The 13823-nt window shown below is 38.7% G+C and overlaps 1 protein-coding gene across 4 annotated transcripts in view; it reads left to right on the top strand.

Moving 5' to 3' along the window:
• The window catches only part of Rad51b (RAD51 paralog B), a 536305-nt gene that overhangs the window by 167761 nt on the left and 354721 nt on the right, over positions 1–13823 (top strand). The gene's annotated exons all lie outside the window — the stretch shown is intronic.

Genomic DNA, 13823 nt, shown 5'->3' with positions numbered 1-13823 from the left:
CCAAAGTTACACAGAAAGACTCTGTCTTGAAAAATAAAACAAAATAGAATTACTTAGTCTATATTTTTGAAGTAAATATGAATATTTTGTTTCAGAATTATTGAGTCAAGGTACATTGACCTTTTATTTAAGGCTGAAGAGACGGCTTGGTGATTAAAAGCACTTGCTATTGAGCTTTTGTAGAGGACTCAGGTTCAGTTCCTAGCACTCACTTGCTGGCTCACTGCTACCTCTAGCTCCAGTTGCAGAAGATCCAACATTGTCTTCTGGCCTCCATGGCACCAGGTACTCACACACTGCAGAGACTTGCATGCAGGCAAAACACTCATATACATAAAATAAAAATAAATCTTTAAATTTTCAAAAATTTGTTTTTATGTGTATGGATGCTTTGCCTGCATGTAAGTCTGTGCACTATATGTGTGCAGTGACATCAGAGGCCATAAGAGGGAGTCAGATCCCCTGGGACTGGAGTTACAGATGGTTGTGAACCACCCTTCAGGTTCTGGGAATTGAACCTGGGTCCTCTGGAAGAGTAGCTAATGCTGTAACCACTGAGTCATCTCTCCAGCCTAAAGAAATCTTAAAACCTCATGGCGCAATGGTAGCGCATCTGACTCCAAGAAATCTTACATACATTTTTTCAAGTATTTATCTTTTCTCATTGAGATTGAAGCCATGCCATTTATTTTGATACCAATTTTATTCATTCTCCTCTATTTCCAAAAAGATGTAAGATTGTATATGTTGTCTCCTATATTCTCTTACATGCACTCTTTCTCCCTAACACACAAACCTCCTGGAGGTCATTAATTATGTTTTCTCCCCTATTTCCCTATATCTTTTTATCCCTGGCCAAAATTATATTCTGCACGCATAAAAGTGATAATTATTTATAACTTGGTAGTTATTAGGAAGGCCACAAATTTTCTAAGCAACAGGCAATAACAGCTAGTGGGGAGCTTCTGTGGAACAGGTGGGGACGGTTTAAAGTGGCAGCAAATCATGTGCCCATATTGTCCCCATCAGTCCTTTCCATTGGAACCTGGAAAGCCTGTTGTCTTTTCTTTCACTTTGTATCTGACTTTCTCATTCACAAATGAGAGTAGAGAGTTTCTTTCTCATACACTTCTTGGGGATATAAAGGATAAATGAACTAGTATTTCCATCCCCACATGTGTTAACTTAATCTTGTTTATCTTCTGTCTGTATGTCTGATTTCATAATGTCCAGTCGTGTGTGTGTGTGTGTGTGTGTGTGTGTGTGTGTGTGTGTGTGTGTATTTCCATTCCTTTATTTACATTCTTTTCCTTCTCTGTTTTTTTTTTCAAAATCAATGTTAATCACATTTCATAATGCACTTGAGTACCTAAGATAATCTGCAGATATGGGCAAATGTTTGAATAGCTGCATTTGCTTTGGAGTGTCTGTAAATCTCAGGCCCTGGCTATCAAAGGGCATAGTAAATGGGATGTCCACAGTCTGAGAGCCAGACTGGTTAAAGGTGAGTGCTTTCCAAAGGTTTGCTCTTGGCAAATGCCTACGCTTTCTGAAAGCCCCTCTGTTGTCTGCTCAGATGCCTTCTTTTGACCACAAGGCTCACTTTTCAATTAGTGCCCTGACTGGTGGTCCAGTTTGACCAGTATGGGTTCTCTTTGAGATCATCGACTGAAAGTCTGATGTTTTTCATCTGAAAAACAGACATTTTACCACCATCTTCAACATGTGTGTGCCTTGTCTGTCCGATATTGGCTGAGGAAAAGAAAAATAACTTAGTAGTCAGTATCTGGTATCACCAGCAATTTCATATAAACTATTAATAGTTAAATCTCAATACCAGAAAGGAGGGCATTAAAACTTAGAGACAGTATTCATTGATAGAATTACACCAAAAACCAGAGCCAAAGTAATACATAACCATTTATAAGGCTGTCTGCCATCCTTGATCCAAGGGACTTGGTTGAAGACCCAATATTTTTTTAGCATGGCATGGAAGGCGTTAGTTACCATCTTGCTGGTTTTGAAGACAGTTGTTAAATGTTTATAATTATAAATTAATGATAAAAATGTGATATGGCGCATAGAATTCGGGGTTTTATCCTACTTATTAATGTGCTAACCAATGGACGCAATTGTTTTGTACTGTTCTTTTGAGCACTAAAGAGTGTTCCATGAATGATAGCTTTGGGATTAGATGGTTTGTGTGTGTGTTTGTATGTGTGTGTATGTGTGTGTGTGTGTGTGTGTCTGTCTGTCTGTCTGTCTGTCTGTCTGTCTGTGTCTGTGTATGTGTATGTGTGTGTGTTCCTCTGTTGGAAGGTGAACAGAAACTCAAATGCTTCCTGAGATGCTTCTTAGAATGTTCCAGTAAGGCCATAGTCCCAGCCCGGAAAGGCATCCTCAACTTCTCTCTAGCTATGATCACAAGAAACTTGTCTAGGTCACACTATTCTGTCATTAAGTCATAAAGGAGAAGATCTAGGGCAGAGGCTCACTTTATGGAATTCAACTGTGTAACCATGTTTGTCCAAAAATTTGTGTATTTCCTAACATAATAAGCATTGAATTGTGAAGGAGAAACATTATTTTCAAAGTCTGTATTGGACTTTGTGTTGCACCAGGCACATGAGCACAGAGGCTAATGGTGACATTTCAGGGACAGCTGTGGAAATCACAGCTGCTTTGGTGAGTCTCAAGGTACCAATGGACAAATAAGTTGGGGATAAAGCATCTTCAAATTGTTTTCTTCTTTTGAAAGTAGAGAAAATAAACTCTGTCAGCAGTCTTTGTTTTACACACTTCCTTTTTGCTGTATTCAATACCAGGCAGAAGCAACTCTAGGAAGCAGAGGTTTGTTTTGTCTCGCTGTTCAGGGAATACAGTCCACTGTGGTCACAGAGGTGTGTATGGAGGCCACTGAGGTCGAACTAGAGACAGTGGTCACATTGTGGCAGCTGATAGTAGGCAGAGAGCTGTGGTAGAAGTGAGACCAGTCTATAACTCCTAGATCTCTGCCAGCCATGCCTCGCATTCGCAAAGCTCAGCAACCTCCAGAAAAAGTGCTACCACCTGGAGACCAAGCACTCAGTACCTGAACTGAGCATGTGGTGGATGTTTCGCATTCAAACTTCAACACTGCTCAACCTTAGCACTGCTGTGATTTGCAGAGAGTTTGGAAGAGGAGAGATCTGCCATACACACATTTTTTTAAAGATCAGTTATGCGTTAGGAACTCTTAGCAGAAATTTTTTAAAAATTAAGAAACATTATATTTGTTTTTAAATTAAGAAATATATTCACCTGGTAAAAATTTCAGAGGTGTGGGATGAGCCATTTTGCTCACTGTCACTCTTAAGTCACTCTGTTAGTTTCCTTGTAGGCCACTCAAATTACTGATCTCTTCTTGTACTTCATTTCACACATACTTCATGTGTGTTTTTAAGTAAATATATTTTTTCCTCTATACACCACTGCTTGCTCACCATTACCTTGCTTAGTTTTTCCTACACTATACTGTTTTTATTAAACAGTAGAACTTGGAAATAGAATTCCTCCTCATTCTTCCTTGAGATGTCTATAATGCAAATGAAGCTCATTTTGTTTTAATTGGCACCTACTGTTGTACACTTACATTCATTCAGTTATTAACCTTGCTTCTTGTTTAGTTTTCCTTTTTGACTTAATTTTTTTAGCTTTAGTTAGTGATCACATTATTAGTACCAAGAAATAGGATATTGGGCTGGAGAGATGGCTCTGTGGTTAAGAACAGTAGTTGCTTTTCCAGAGAATCCGAATTCAATTCCCAGAACACACATGTCACTTCACAACTATCTATACCTCTAATTCCAAGAGATCTGATGACCTCTTCTGCCCTCTGGAGGCATGAGGCACACATGTGGTATAGAGACATATATGCAGACAAAACACCTATACATATAAAATAATTCTTTTAAAAGGATGTTTATTCTGTTCTATCACCTCTGAAGTATTGAGTGTAGACATCTGGCAACAAGAGACACTGTTGACCTGTCCAGATCTAGCCCCTTTCCTTGGGAAACTCATATCAAGTATTGCTTATTGTTGGAATCATTATGGGTTTCAGTACCTACTGGCAGAATAGCAAGTCTCAACCTCTAACGTGAGTTTTGATTCCTCCTGCAAAAGCTCTATTTCAGTTGGAAGAAACAACCCTTACTGGGTGGGGTGCAAGTTGTGAGAAGGGAACCTGTATCCTTGATTAGGTAGGACTGACAAAACACAAACCATCTCACTTCATAGGGAATGCTGACTGCAGACTGTCAAAACAGTGTTACTTTAATTTCAAACCCAAGTTTATTATTTCATTTACCTCAAACAACCCCACATGGGACACAGCTGGTGTATTTCATGGCCAACATTCTTAAGGTAGTGATTGAACATAGTCGTCAGACAGTGCAGTCAGGGAATGGAGCTGCTGCACAGACTGCTCTAATTGTGGGCCATACCGTATGCAAACATAGGAAGGATTATAGTCATAGTAAGCAAGGGAGGTTGTGATGGCTGGTCACTAGGGTTTGCACTCGTATTGTTAGCTCCTGCTCTCTTAGCCCGCTCTTATTTTTACAAAAAAAAAAAAGCTTCATTTCTTAGAATGTGGTATTTAGGAAATAAAACTAATAGAAGAAAACTCTTAGATACAAATTGACACTATACTGGAACGATGGCTGTTGTTTTAAATGGAATAGTTCTTCTTTTGTCATGGAGAAAAACACCACGTAAGAAGAGAATATTGGTTTAGGATTTTTGTTTTTGACTCCATGTTTGTTTCTCCAGAAAAGCATAAAGGTCTACGTATTTACTTTTAATCTTGGGGAAAGGGAGCCTACGAAGTGCAACCGACAGTAAAGTTTACTCCCTAGCCCTGTTGAGGTTCATTAAATAAAAACAATCATATGGAAACAAGTAGAAGAAACCATCTTTTTTGTTATGAAAAGGTATGAGAAGCAGTGATCAACACTGTGTGTGCCTATGTGCCTTTGGAGGTCTTTGTTATTGTGTTTACTTGGGTGGTAGGGATGAGTAAGTAGAGAAAGGGACTATTGACAAGGAATTTATTATTATCTTGTGCCTGTCTTTATAAACTCTAAGTCATTATTTATTGTGTCTTGTTGTCCGTTGACATTGGAGACACTCCTCAATCTTTACTCTGAAGAGAGGAGTGGCCACTTCTCCTTCTACAGAGGAAATAAACAGGATTGTTGTTCCATGCAGCACTTTTCGTTTAATTATTTTAAGATGGAGTCTCACTACATAGCCCATTCTAGTCTCAAATTTCTGATTTTCTTTCCCCAGTTCCCCAAGCAGTGACAGTATAAGCAACCATAGTCAGGTTGTCGAATGAGATTTCAAAAAGCTACCATGGCAGTGCCCTGCTTTTGTAGCCTAGGAATCTGGTGCCATTGTCATGTTAGACTTGATCATTTCTTTTTTTTTTTAAATAAATTTTATTTAAATTCGAAACAATCTTATTTTACATATCAACCCCAGTTCCCTCTCCCTCCTACCTCCCATGTCCCCACTGACCCTCCATCCCATCCCCCATCCACTCCCCAGGGAGGGTAAGACCCAAACCATGAACATATTCTAGTGTCTCTCTCCATCTCCTTCTTCAAAAGTTTAAAATTTTCATTGTAATGGTCCTTTCCTTCCTTGGTTAGGTATATTCTTATATATTTTTTCTTTGATTTATTGTTAATGGGAATGTGTCCATGATAGCCTTCTCTGTATGTTTGTTGATGGCGTATAATGAAGCTAATGATTTATTCAAGTTGATTCTGTTTCCTGCCCCATTGTTGAATTTATCATTTCTAGAAAGTTTCTGGTAGAATTTTTGTGATCTCTAATTCATAATATCATGTCATCGGCAAATAGGGTCTGTTTGACGACTTGATTATTTCTTAGAGGGTATATTCTGGTGTTTAGCAGCCTTCTTGACTTCTACCCACTGGGTGGCAGTCACAGCACCCCACTGGGAGACAAGATCATCTCTACTTAGACATACCTCTTAGACATACCTTTCGACATACTCAGCTAAGAGGCCAAATTAGATGAAAACTCAGAAGGTGACATTGGTTTTAAAATTAAAAAAGCATCAGCAACTTTTCAAAAGCCTTTTTGATAACATGGTACTTGCAAGGATTTAGTAAAGGTTATAGGTGGGAGTCAATGGGAGCGGAGAGGGCAGACACAGTGGGTGGAGGCTGTGTTCTTGTGTGTTTCGTCTATGGAAGAAGGATGGACGGTCTGAAGTATGGATTGAGGGAGGGCTAAGGACTTAACATACTTAAATGATCATAGGAAGAAGTCTAGGAAACAGAGGTCCATAGAGAGGAGGAAATTGGGATTGATGTAGAATTAATCCAGAGAATAGAGAGAAGAATTATTGTAGGACTGATGCTTTACAAACTGGAGACTTGTTTGTGATGAGGAAGATCTGTTTTATTGCTATGATTGGCTTCTAATTTAGGGACCTTCAGAGGGAATAATAGGTCTGGGGTTTTCTTAAGACTCAGGACATTTAGCATAGTGTTCAAGATTCCTGCATGTGTTGGAATTCCTCCATCCCCAGACCATGGCTCTGTTTGGGGTATCGGGCATATGCTGGCATGTTGCACTAGAACTGTGGATTAGGTTAGGTTAGGGACCTTGGTGTAGTCTAGAATTACAGGCTTACCAGGTGTCACAGAACTTACCTGTGGCTTGCCTACAGCCAGTCTGTCATTATGCTTTAAAATTCTTTATTACGTTTATTTATTTTATTGAGGGCAGAAGGAAGACAAGAGAGAAGTGGGAGAGATGGGAAGCGAGGGAATAGTGTCTAGGGTAATTGTGCTGGTGGCTATTTTCTTTTCCATCTTGAGAGTAGTTCAGATGTCTGGCTCTGGTTCAATTGCTCTGTGGGCGTAACTGAAGAAGGGGCCTGACAAGGGGCAAAAGCAATTAAAACCTTGAACATCATAAATGCTCTTCCTAATTAGGTGGTAAGGATGGAAAATCAGGTTGATTCTTGGGCTGTGTTTCTTTTCTTATAAAAGTTTGCTGAAAGGCCAGTTGTTCATGTCTTCTAGCAAGGACAGAAGTTTCAGAACAACACTGAGAAAAAATTTAAAGTTCCCTCATTGTCTTATGCTTTTCTTTTTTTCTTTCTCTCTGTCTCTGTGTCTCTCTTTGTCTCTCTCTCTTTCTGTCTCTCTCTCTCTCTTTCTGTCTCTCTCTTTCTCTCTCTTCTCTCTCTCTCTCTCTCTCTCTCTCTCTCTCTCTCTCTCTCTCTCTCTCTCTCTCTCTCTCTCTCTCTCTCTCTCTCTCTTTCTTTGCCTTCCCATTTGTTTTCCTGGGCCCCTTTACCTGTATCCTCTTGTCTGGCTTTACCAGTAATTCCAGTGTTGAAGCACCAGATTCAATTCTCTAGTGTTTTAGTGGAGACAGTTCAAGTATCTAACTGCTGTTTCCTTTGTTCAAGTTGCTTTTGGTTCTTGCTGGGAAACGCTCTGAAAACTGAACTGGGGACTGAACACAAAAGCCAACTCATGTCGTTCCTCCCGGTAAACCCACTGTGTGATTTGTTCCCACCTCCTGTTCACGACTCATTAGTCCCTCGGTACAGAAAAGGTTGATCCTCTGGAATAAAGGGAATAGACGTAACTCGGAGTCCTTTTTCACCCTTTCCTGTGTTTTATTTGGGTGCGCTCGCAGTTCTCCATCTTCATTAATAAGCTGGCAGGGGGCTGGCACAGTGCTGAGACTAGCCTTTGCTGGTTCCCTGGAGTGTATCAGAGACCTCAGAACTCAATACCCCACTATAAAAATAAAATACTGTGCTTCAAACGACCTTTTGATGGGACAAAGCCATACGTCCTGATCTGCCTGGGCCTCTCGACAGACACTCTCGAATTGCATTCTTGCCAAGCACCTCCTTTATGTTTGCCCATGCTTTCCCAGCCCCCACGTTCCCCTCCTTGGGATACAGTTCTTTTGGTGGCCTGTATGTTAGGGGAGTGTGTGTGTGTGTGTGTGTGTGTGTGTGTGTGTGTGTGTGTGTGTGTGTGTGAAAAATGCAGGCTTTGGAAAAGATGCGGTGTCTTTCAAACATGAGCATAGTAGCTTCTTGGGAGGGAGCAACAACAGATGTTTGTGGGCTTTCACACTGCAAGTGATAGTCACCTCAGGGTTGCACCTACAGTTCAAGAAAGTAAGTGAAAGCTAGTGACTCTAAAATGAGTTGCTGGGCTCGAGAGATGGATCAGCAGCAACTAAGAGTTCCTACTGCCCTTCCCTAGGACCTCAGTGTGCTTTCCTGTACACATGACCGTAGATTTACAACCTCCTGTAACTCCAGCTCTAGAGGATGTGACAGCTCTGGTCTCCCAGGGTACCTGCTCTCATGTGTACAAGCACAGACACACATGTACATCTATTAAAATTGAAATCAAAGAGCAAGTTACATGTTTATAATTCAAGTTAAGTTTCTAGAGTTTTCAGGGTAGCCCAATTATGATTTATACCTAACAGAGGGGCCTTGTTAAGAATGGCAATATCAAGTGTTGGATAAAGGAGGGTCAACCATGAATTTGGAATAGGGTCAATATAATTTAGGGTAGATGATACAGAAACTACATCAAAAATAAGCCAAAAAACTTGAATTGAAGACAAGGTGAAATAAAATGTCTTAAGTGTTTCAACTCATAAGTGAAACATCTACAAAGAAGAAAGATGCTCCTAAAATGTCTACATCTGGTGTTGGTTTTTTTTTTTTAACGTAAAGTACTTTGTGGGAGCAATGGCAATTTCTCCTTTCTTGCTTAGGTGTCTGTAAGAAGGAAAGCGATGTGTCTTCAAGCATGTGTACACCTGCCATGAGACAGAATTAATAGTTACTCTTGAAAGCTGGCTCTGGTCATTCTTTTTGTTGCCTGTTAAATTAAAATTCTCTTCCTGGCAAGTATAGGTTTATAATTAAGTCATTTATCATACACATCCTTTTGGCTACATTTGAAATTTGATGATACACAGAAGCAATATGTGGGTGGTTTCATAGAAATGAGATGAATGAGTTATTTTATTAGCATTTATTATTGATGTATAGGTTCTTCCTGTTTATACCAAACAAGGAATGGTGACTAACTATGCACAACTGAAGGAAGGTGAAAGGTCTTGGTCCTGAAAATGCATTGAGAATTGTATTTTCAACTTACTAATGCTGGAGGAATATGGTGCAGTATAGAACCATATTCGTTTAGCAACATGCTAAGGGGTCATCTTTGAAGATGAATTCCATATTTCTTACCTTTAATTTCACAGATGTTTTCTTTTCTGAATTGTTTCTCCCACTACCTACTTTGCTACTGTCCCATTTATTTGGAAGTCCACATTTAAAATTTATCTTGCTTGGTATTCTTTATATTCTACATATTATAGATGAAATAAGCAGACTCAGAAAGGCCAAACAAATTCCTATGTTCACACAATATTGACTAGCAGGACTGGGATTTGGAACCAGGTCTTACTCTAAATCTTACCATATCTCTACCTGCTTGTACCATATTTTTTCATGGGCTATATCCTGAAATTCATATTTGTAATGTGGTGTTCTTCAGTAGGTATCTTAATTTTAGAAAAGGATATCTGAAAGATGTGGGCACATTTAAGTTGCATTATAGAAATGTGTATTTTTCTGGGTGTGGTGGTGTATGCCTTTAATCCTACCACTCAGGAGGCAGAGGCAAGCAGATCTCTATGAGTTTGAGGCCAGCCTGGTCTACACAGTGTGTTCCAGACCATCCTGGTCTACATGGTGAGACTGTGTTTATAAAGAAAGAACAGAAGAGAGAAAAGAAGGAAGGAAGGGATAGAGGAAGGGAGGGAGGGAGGGAGGGAGGGAAGGAATGAGAAAGGAAGATAACCCCCATTTAAGATCCCTTTATATACTGAATGTTCAGCTGCTGAAAACCAGCCCACGACAAAGTGGCATTATTCTTCATCTGTGTCTTCAAATTGTCTGCAGTTTAATTTTAGACCAAGTTCTAACATCAGAAACCTACATACCTGGACTCTGTCACTTTCACTTTCTGTGGAAATCCATCCATATATGCCACCTTTCCTCTTATCCGTCCCCACCGCTTCCTCCTTCATGCACTTACTATGAATCTTACATGTAGTTGTATTTTTTCTTAGCTTTGGCTGGGTAGGAAGACTAGAACTATGTTTGCTGGCTTTATCTAGCAATTACTCAGGAGTTAAACTGTCTGCTATTGCATAATTGCTTATGTTATTTGTTGTGTTGAATGAATTTTTATAAGCTACTGTAGTCATTTTGCTGGTGATAGATATAAATATGCAAATGACATGGTAAAGATAATTAAATTTTCCTGAGTTGATAAATAAATCACATTATTCTAGGGAGGTCATATATTTACATTTTTCTTTCTCATTTTCCATTTTTGAATTCTCTTTCAACTAGTGTATTAGTTCAGAACTGTTATATTTAAAGAGCTATTTTTTAAATTAGGTATCCTTTTAGCTTTATGCTTTTAGTTCACATTTCTTATTAAAGATACACACTTAATTTTTATGAATATGTCTTGTTTTCCCAAAGAAATTTAGTCAAATTGAATGTTTTGAATAGCACAGAAATAGGAAAATTTGGAGTCTCAATGATACACCAACCACAGAAGTTTGGTGTAACTTATATGTAATTGAATAATTTTCAGCATGTTTTCACGAAGAAAATTAATTTCTTATCTCTTGTCTAAGTGTGTGTTCACATGACACTTCAGACCATCTGAAGCTTCAGATATTATTTTTCTTCAAAGTAGCCTTTCCCTGCCCCCCATACACCATTTCCTATTTTGGTGAATGGCACTCCAGAACCTGCTCTTTCAAGTCATGTATGTGACTGTCCTGTCACCCTGTGCTAATTGTTAACCTGGTCTTTAAATTTAACCTACATGTAGATATAAAGCTGAGTCTTTTCCATTTTCTACTATCACCTTTTCCCAGTGCCTTGTTTATAGTCTTTCTTAATAAAGCAAGCACTAAGAATTTTTGGTTGGAAAATGAAGAAAAGAATTAATGAATTCAGGGATGAATGTTTTTAGTTTCCTTGCTTCTATCTGAACTACTATAAAACTTCCCTTTTCTATATTCTGCCCCTTTCCTCTCTCTCTCTCTCTCTCTCTCTCTCTCTCTCTCTCTCTCTCTCTCTCTCTCTCTCTCTCTCTCTCTCTGTGTGTGTGTGTATGTGTGCACGTACACACGAGCACAGGAGTTAAATATGCATTCTGTGATGGGGGTATATCGATAGAGCATGAGACTCTTAATTCTAGGGTCTTGGGTTTGTGCCTCACATTGGACACCATTTGTAGACAGAGTTTCTGTTCTGATTGCATAGCTATTTAACCTCAAATAAACACACAGAGACATATTAATTATAAGCTGTTTGGCCAATGGCTCAGACTTCTTATAGGCTAGCTCTCTCTTAACCCATAACTACTAGTCTATGTATTTCTACATGACCTTATCTTACCAGAGAATGCCAGCATCCTATCTTCCCATAGCTACATGGCATCTTTCTCTAACGACTCCTCTCTGCATCCTTTCTGCAGAATCCTCCTGATCTGGTAGCCCAGCCTATCCTTTCTGCCTGGCTACTGGACAATCAGTGCTGTATTCATCAAACAATAAGAGAAACATATATACAGAAGGACATTCCCCCATCATCTCCTTCTTTTTGTTTAAATAAAAAGAAAGGTTTTAACTTTAACATAGTAAAATTATATGTAACAAAAGTTATCAAATAAGAACTACAGTTAACAATATTTAGTCCATTAACATTTGGCAAAATTTAAAGAAAATATTCTATCATCTATCCTATCTTTGTGAGTCTAAAGTTTTATGTGTAGCTTATCTTTTATCATAATTAAGTAATACCATAATCATAACTATCTGTCTTCAACTCCATCAAAGACCTCAGAAGGATTATATATAAACTCTAGAATTGACTGAGACATCTAGCTGCCTGGACAGTCACCTGAAGTTCTTCTGTAACGTTGGAGGATCCATCTTCAGTCTATAGGCCTAGAGCATAGCAGACTTCTCAGTGAAGTAGGAAATTTGAAACTGTCCCCACCTGTATTGGCAGTTTGTCAGTCATTTTTCTCTGTGCTGCAGAATGTCTGGCAAACACTTCTAGGAAGCAGGAATACATGCAGGACTATCCCATCTTGTTTTGGCAAGTTAAGCAGTCACTTTCCTGTGGGTCCTTCATGTCCAGTTAGTACAACCAAACAATACAGGCAAAAGCAGTTTGTTTGTTTGTTTGTTTGTTTTGCCAAAATGGGTATTTCTGCCATGCTGAAGGCAAACTCTATAATGAGTTTCTGCAATGCCTATCTTCCTTTCTGACATAATTGGTGTAGCCAGGAACAGTTGTGTCTCACTGTCATGAAAAACCCTAAACCATTTTAAATGCCATTTTCTGTAGGTCTTTGAAAGGTTTGAGGAATATCTATCCATTTGAAATATATTTCTATATGTCTAGAAATTCTAACTAACATGACTATAAATTTTGACTATTATAGGTAACTACATATAATCTGCATTTAATTATACATTATATTTTTAAATAGTTACATAAACACAATAGTTAAGCAAGAGTAAAAATATACACATAACAAAACTGACCTTCAATTTGTATCAATAAACCAAAATCTATAGCAGTGGAAAGTATTCATTTCTATCTCATATTCCCTTTTTTCATTAAAAAAGAGATAGACTGTGATATTTAACCATTTGTAATCAACCCTGTTAAAATGAAAACAAACATTTATAAACAATATTTGGGAATGTGGGCATACTTATCTCCAAACTGCTTCCTGCTGTTTGGGGATGCTGTCAATCCCAAGGGGATCCTGAGAAAACCCAGAAACCTGGCCAAATCCTGGCTGTTTTAGTCTGAGGCTCATTGTCTCAGCTGTCTTGGACGTTGGATTCACCTGGGCCACTGCTTCAGGGGGTCTTGCTTGATCAAGCCATAGTAGTCTGGAAGAAATTCACAGCTTTTCATCTTCTGTGGAAACAAAAACAAAACCTCTTTTCCAAAGTAATATGTTCTTAGACTTATATTTTAAAGTCAAGGCATTTTTAAAATATATAGGTTCGATTAATCCTGCAGTATATATAATCAAATGTCTTTTGGCAGGTGTTGCTCCTTCCTCAGCAATCAAAGAATTCAAAGAAAACACAATAACATATAGTTTCTAGACTCTGTGTATTTTCCATCTTTACGTGTATTTTTAAAAACTCTCTTTTACTCTTTTTTTTTTTTTTTGAGACTTTGGCTGTCCTGGAATTCACTCTGTAAACCAGGCTGGCTTTAAATCACAGAGATCTGCCTGCCTCTTTCTCTGGAATGCTAGGATTAAAGGTGCGTGCCACCACACCCAGCTACTCTATTTCTTTCTTTCTTTTTTTTTTTTAAGGAATTTGTCTGTCCTTTTCTTTTCTATCCCAAGCCTACATATGTTTTTAAACATATTGTAAACCACATAGAGATTTTTCTTCATCTGCATCTACAATTCTGTACCTTTGTAATCTGTGATCCTGTATTCACAGTATCTACAACGTGCCCACAGGATCTGTTGTCACCCCTCTGCTTAAACTGTCAGTGCTTCCTCCAGCTTCCAGGATCAGTTGGGCATCAAGAGTCTTCACTGAGTCCACATCTTCCTGGTTTTTCTCCCACCTTTTCTCCGCTATCTTGCTTTCCATGGCATGCACCTATATCACCT

Source organism: Mesocricetus auratus, unplaced genomic scaffold (assembly GCF_017639785.1).
Source record: "Mesocricetus auratus isolate SY011 unplaced genomic scaffold, BCM_Maur_2.0 Super-Scaffold_15014, whole genome shotgun sequence".
Taxonomy (NCBI): Eukaryota; Metazoa; Chordata; class Mammalia; order Rodentia; family Cricetidae; genus Mesocricetus; species Mesocricetus auratus.
This window is presented reverse-complemented; position numbering and strand designations above follow the sequence as displayed.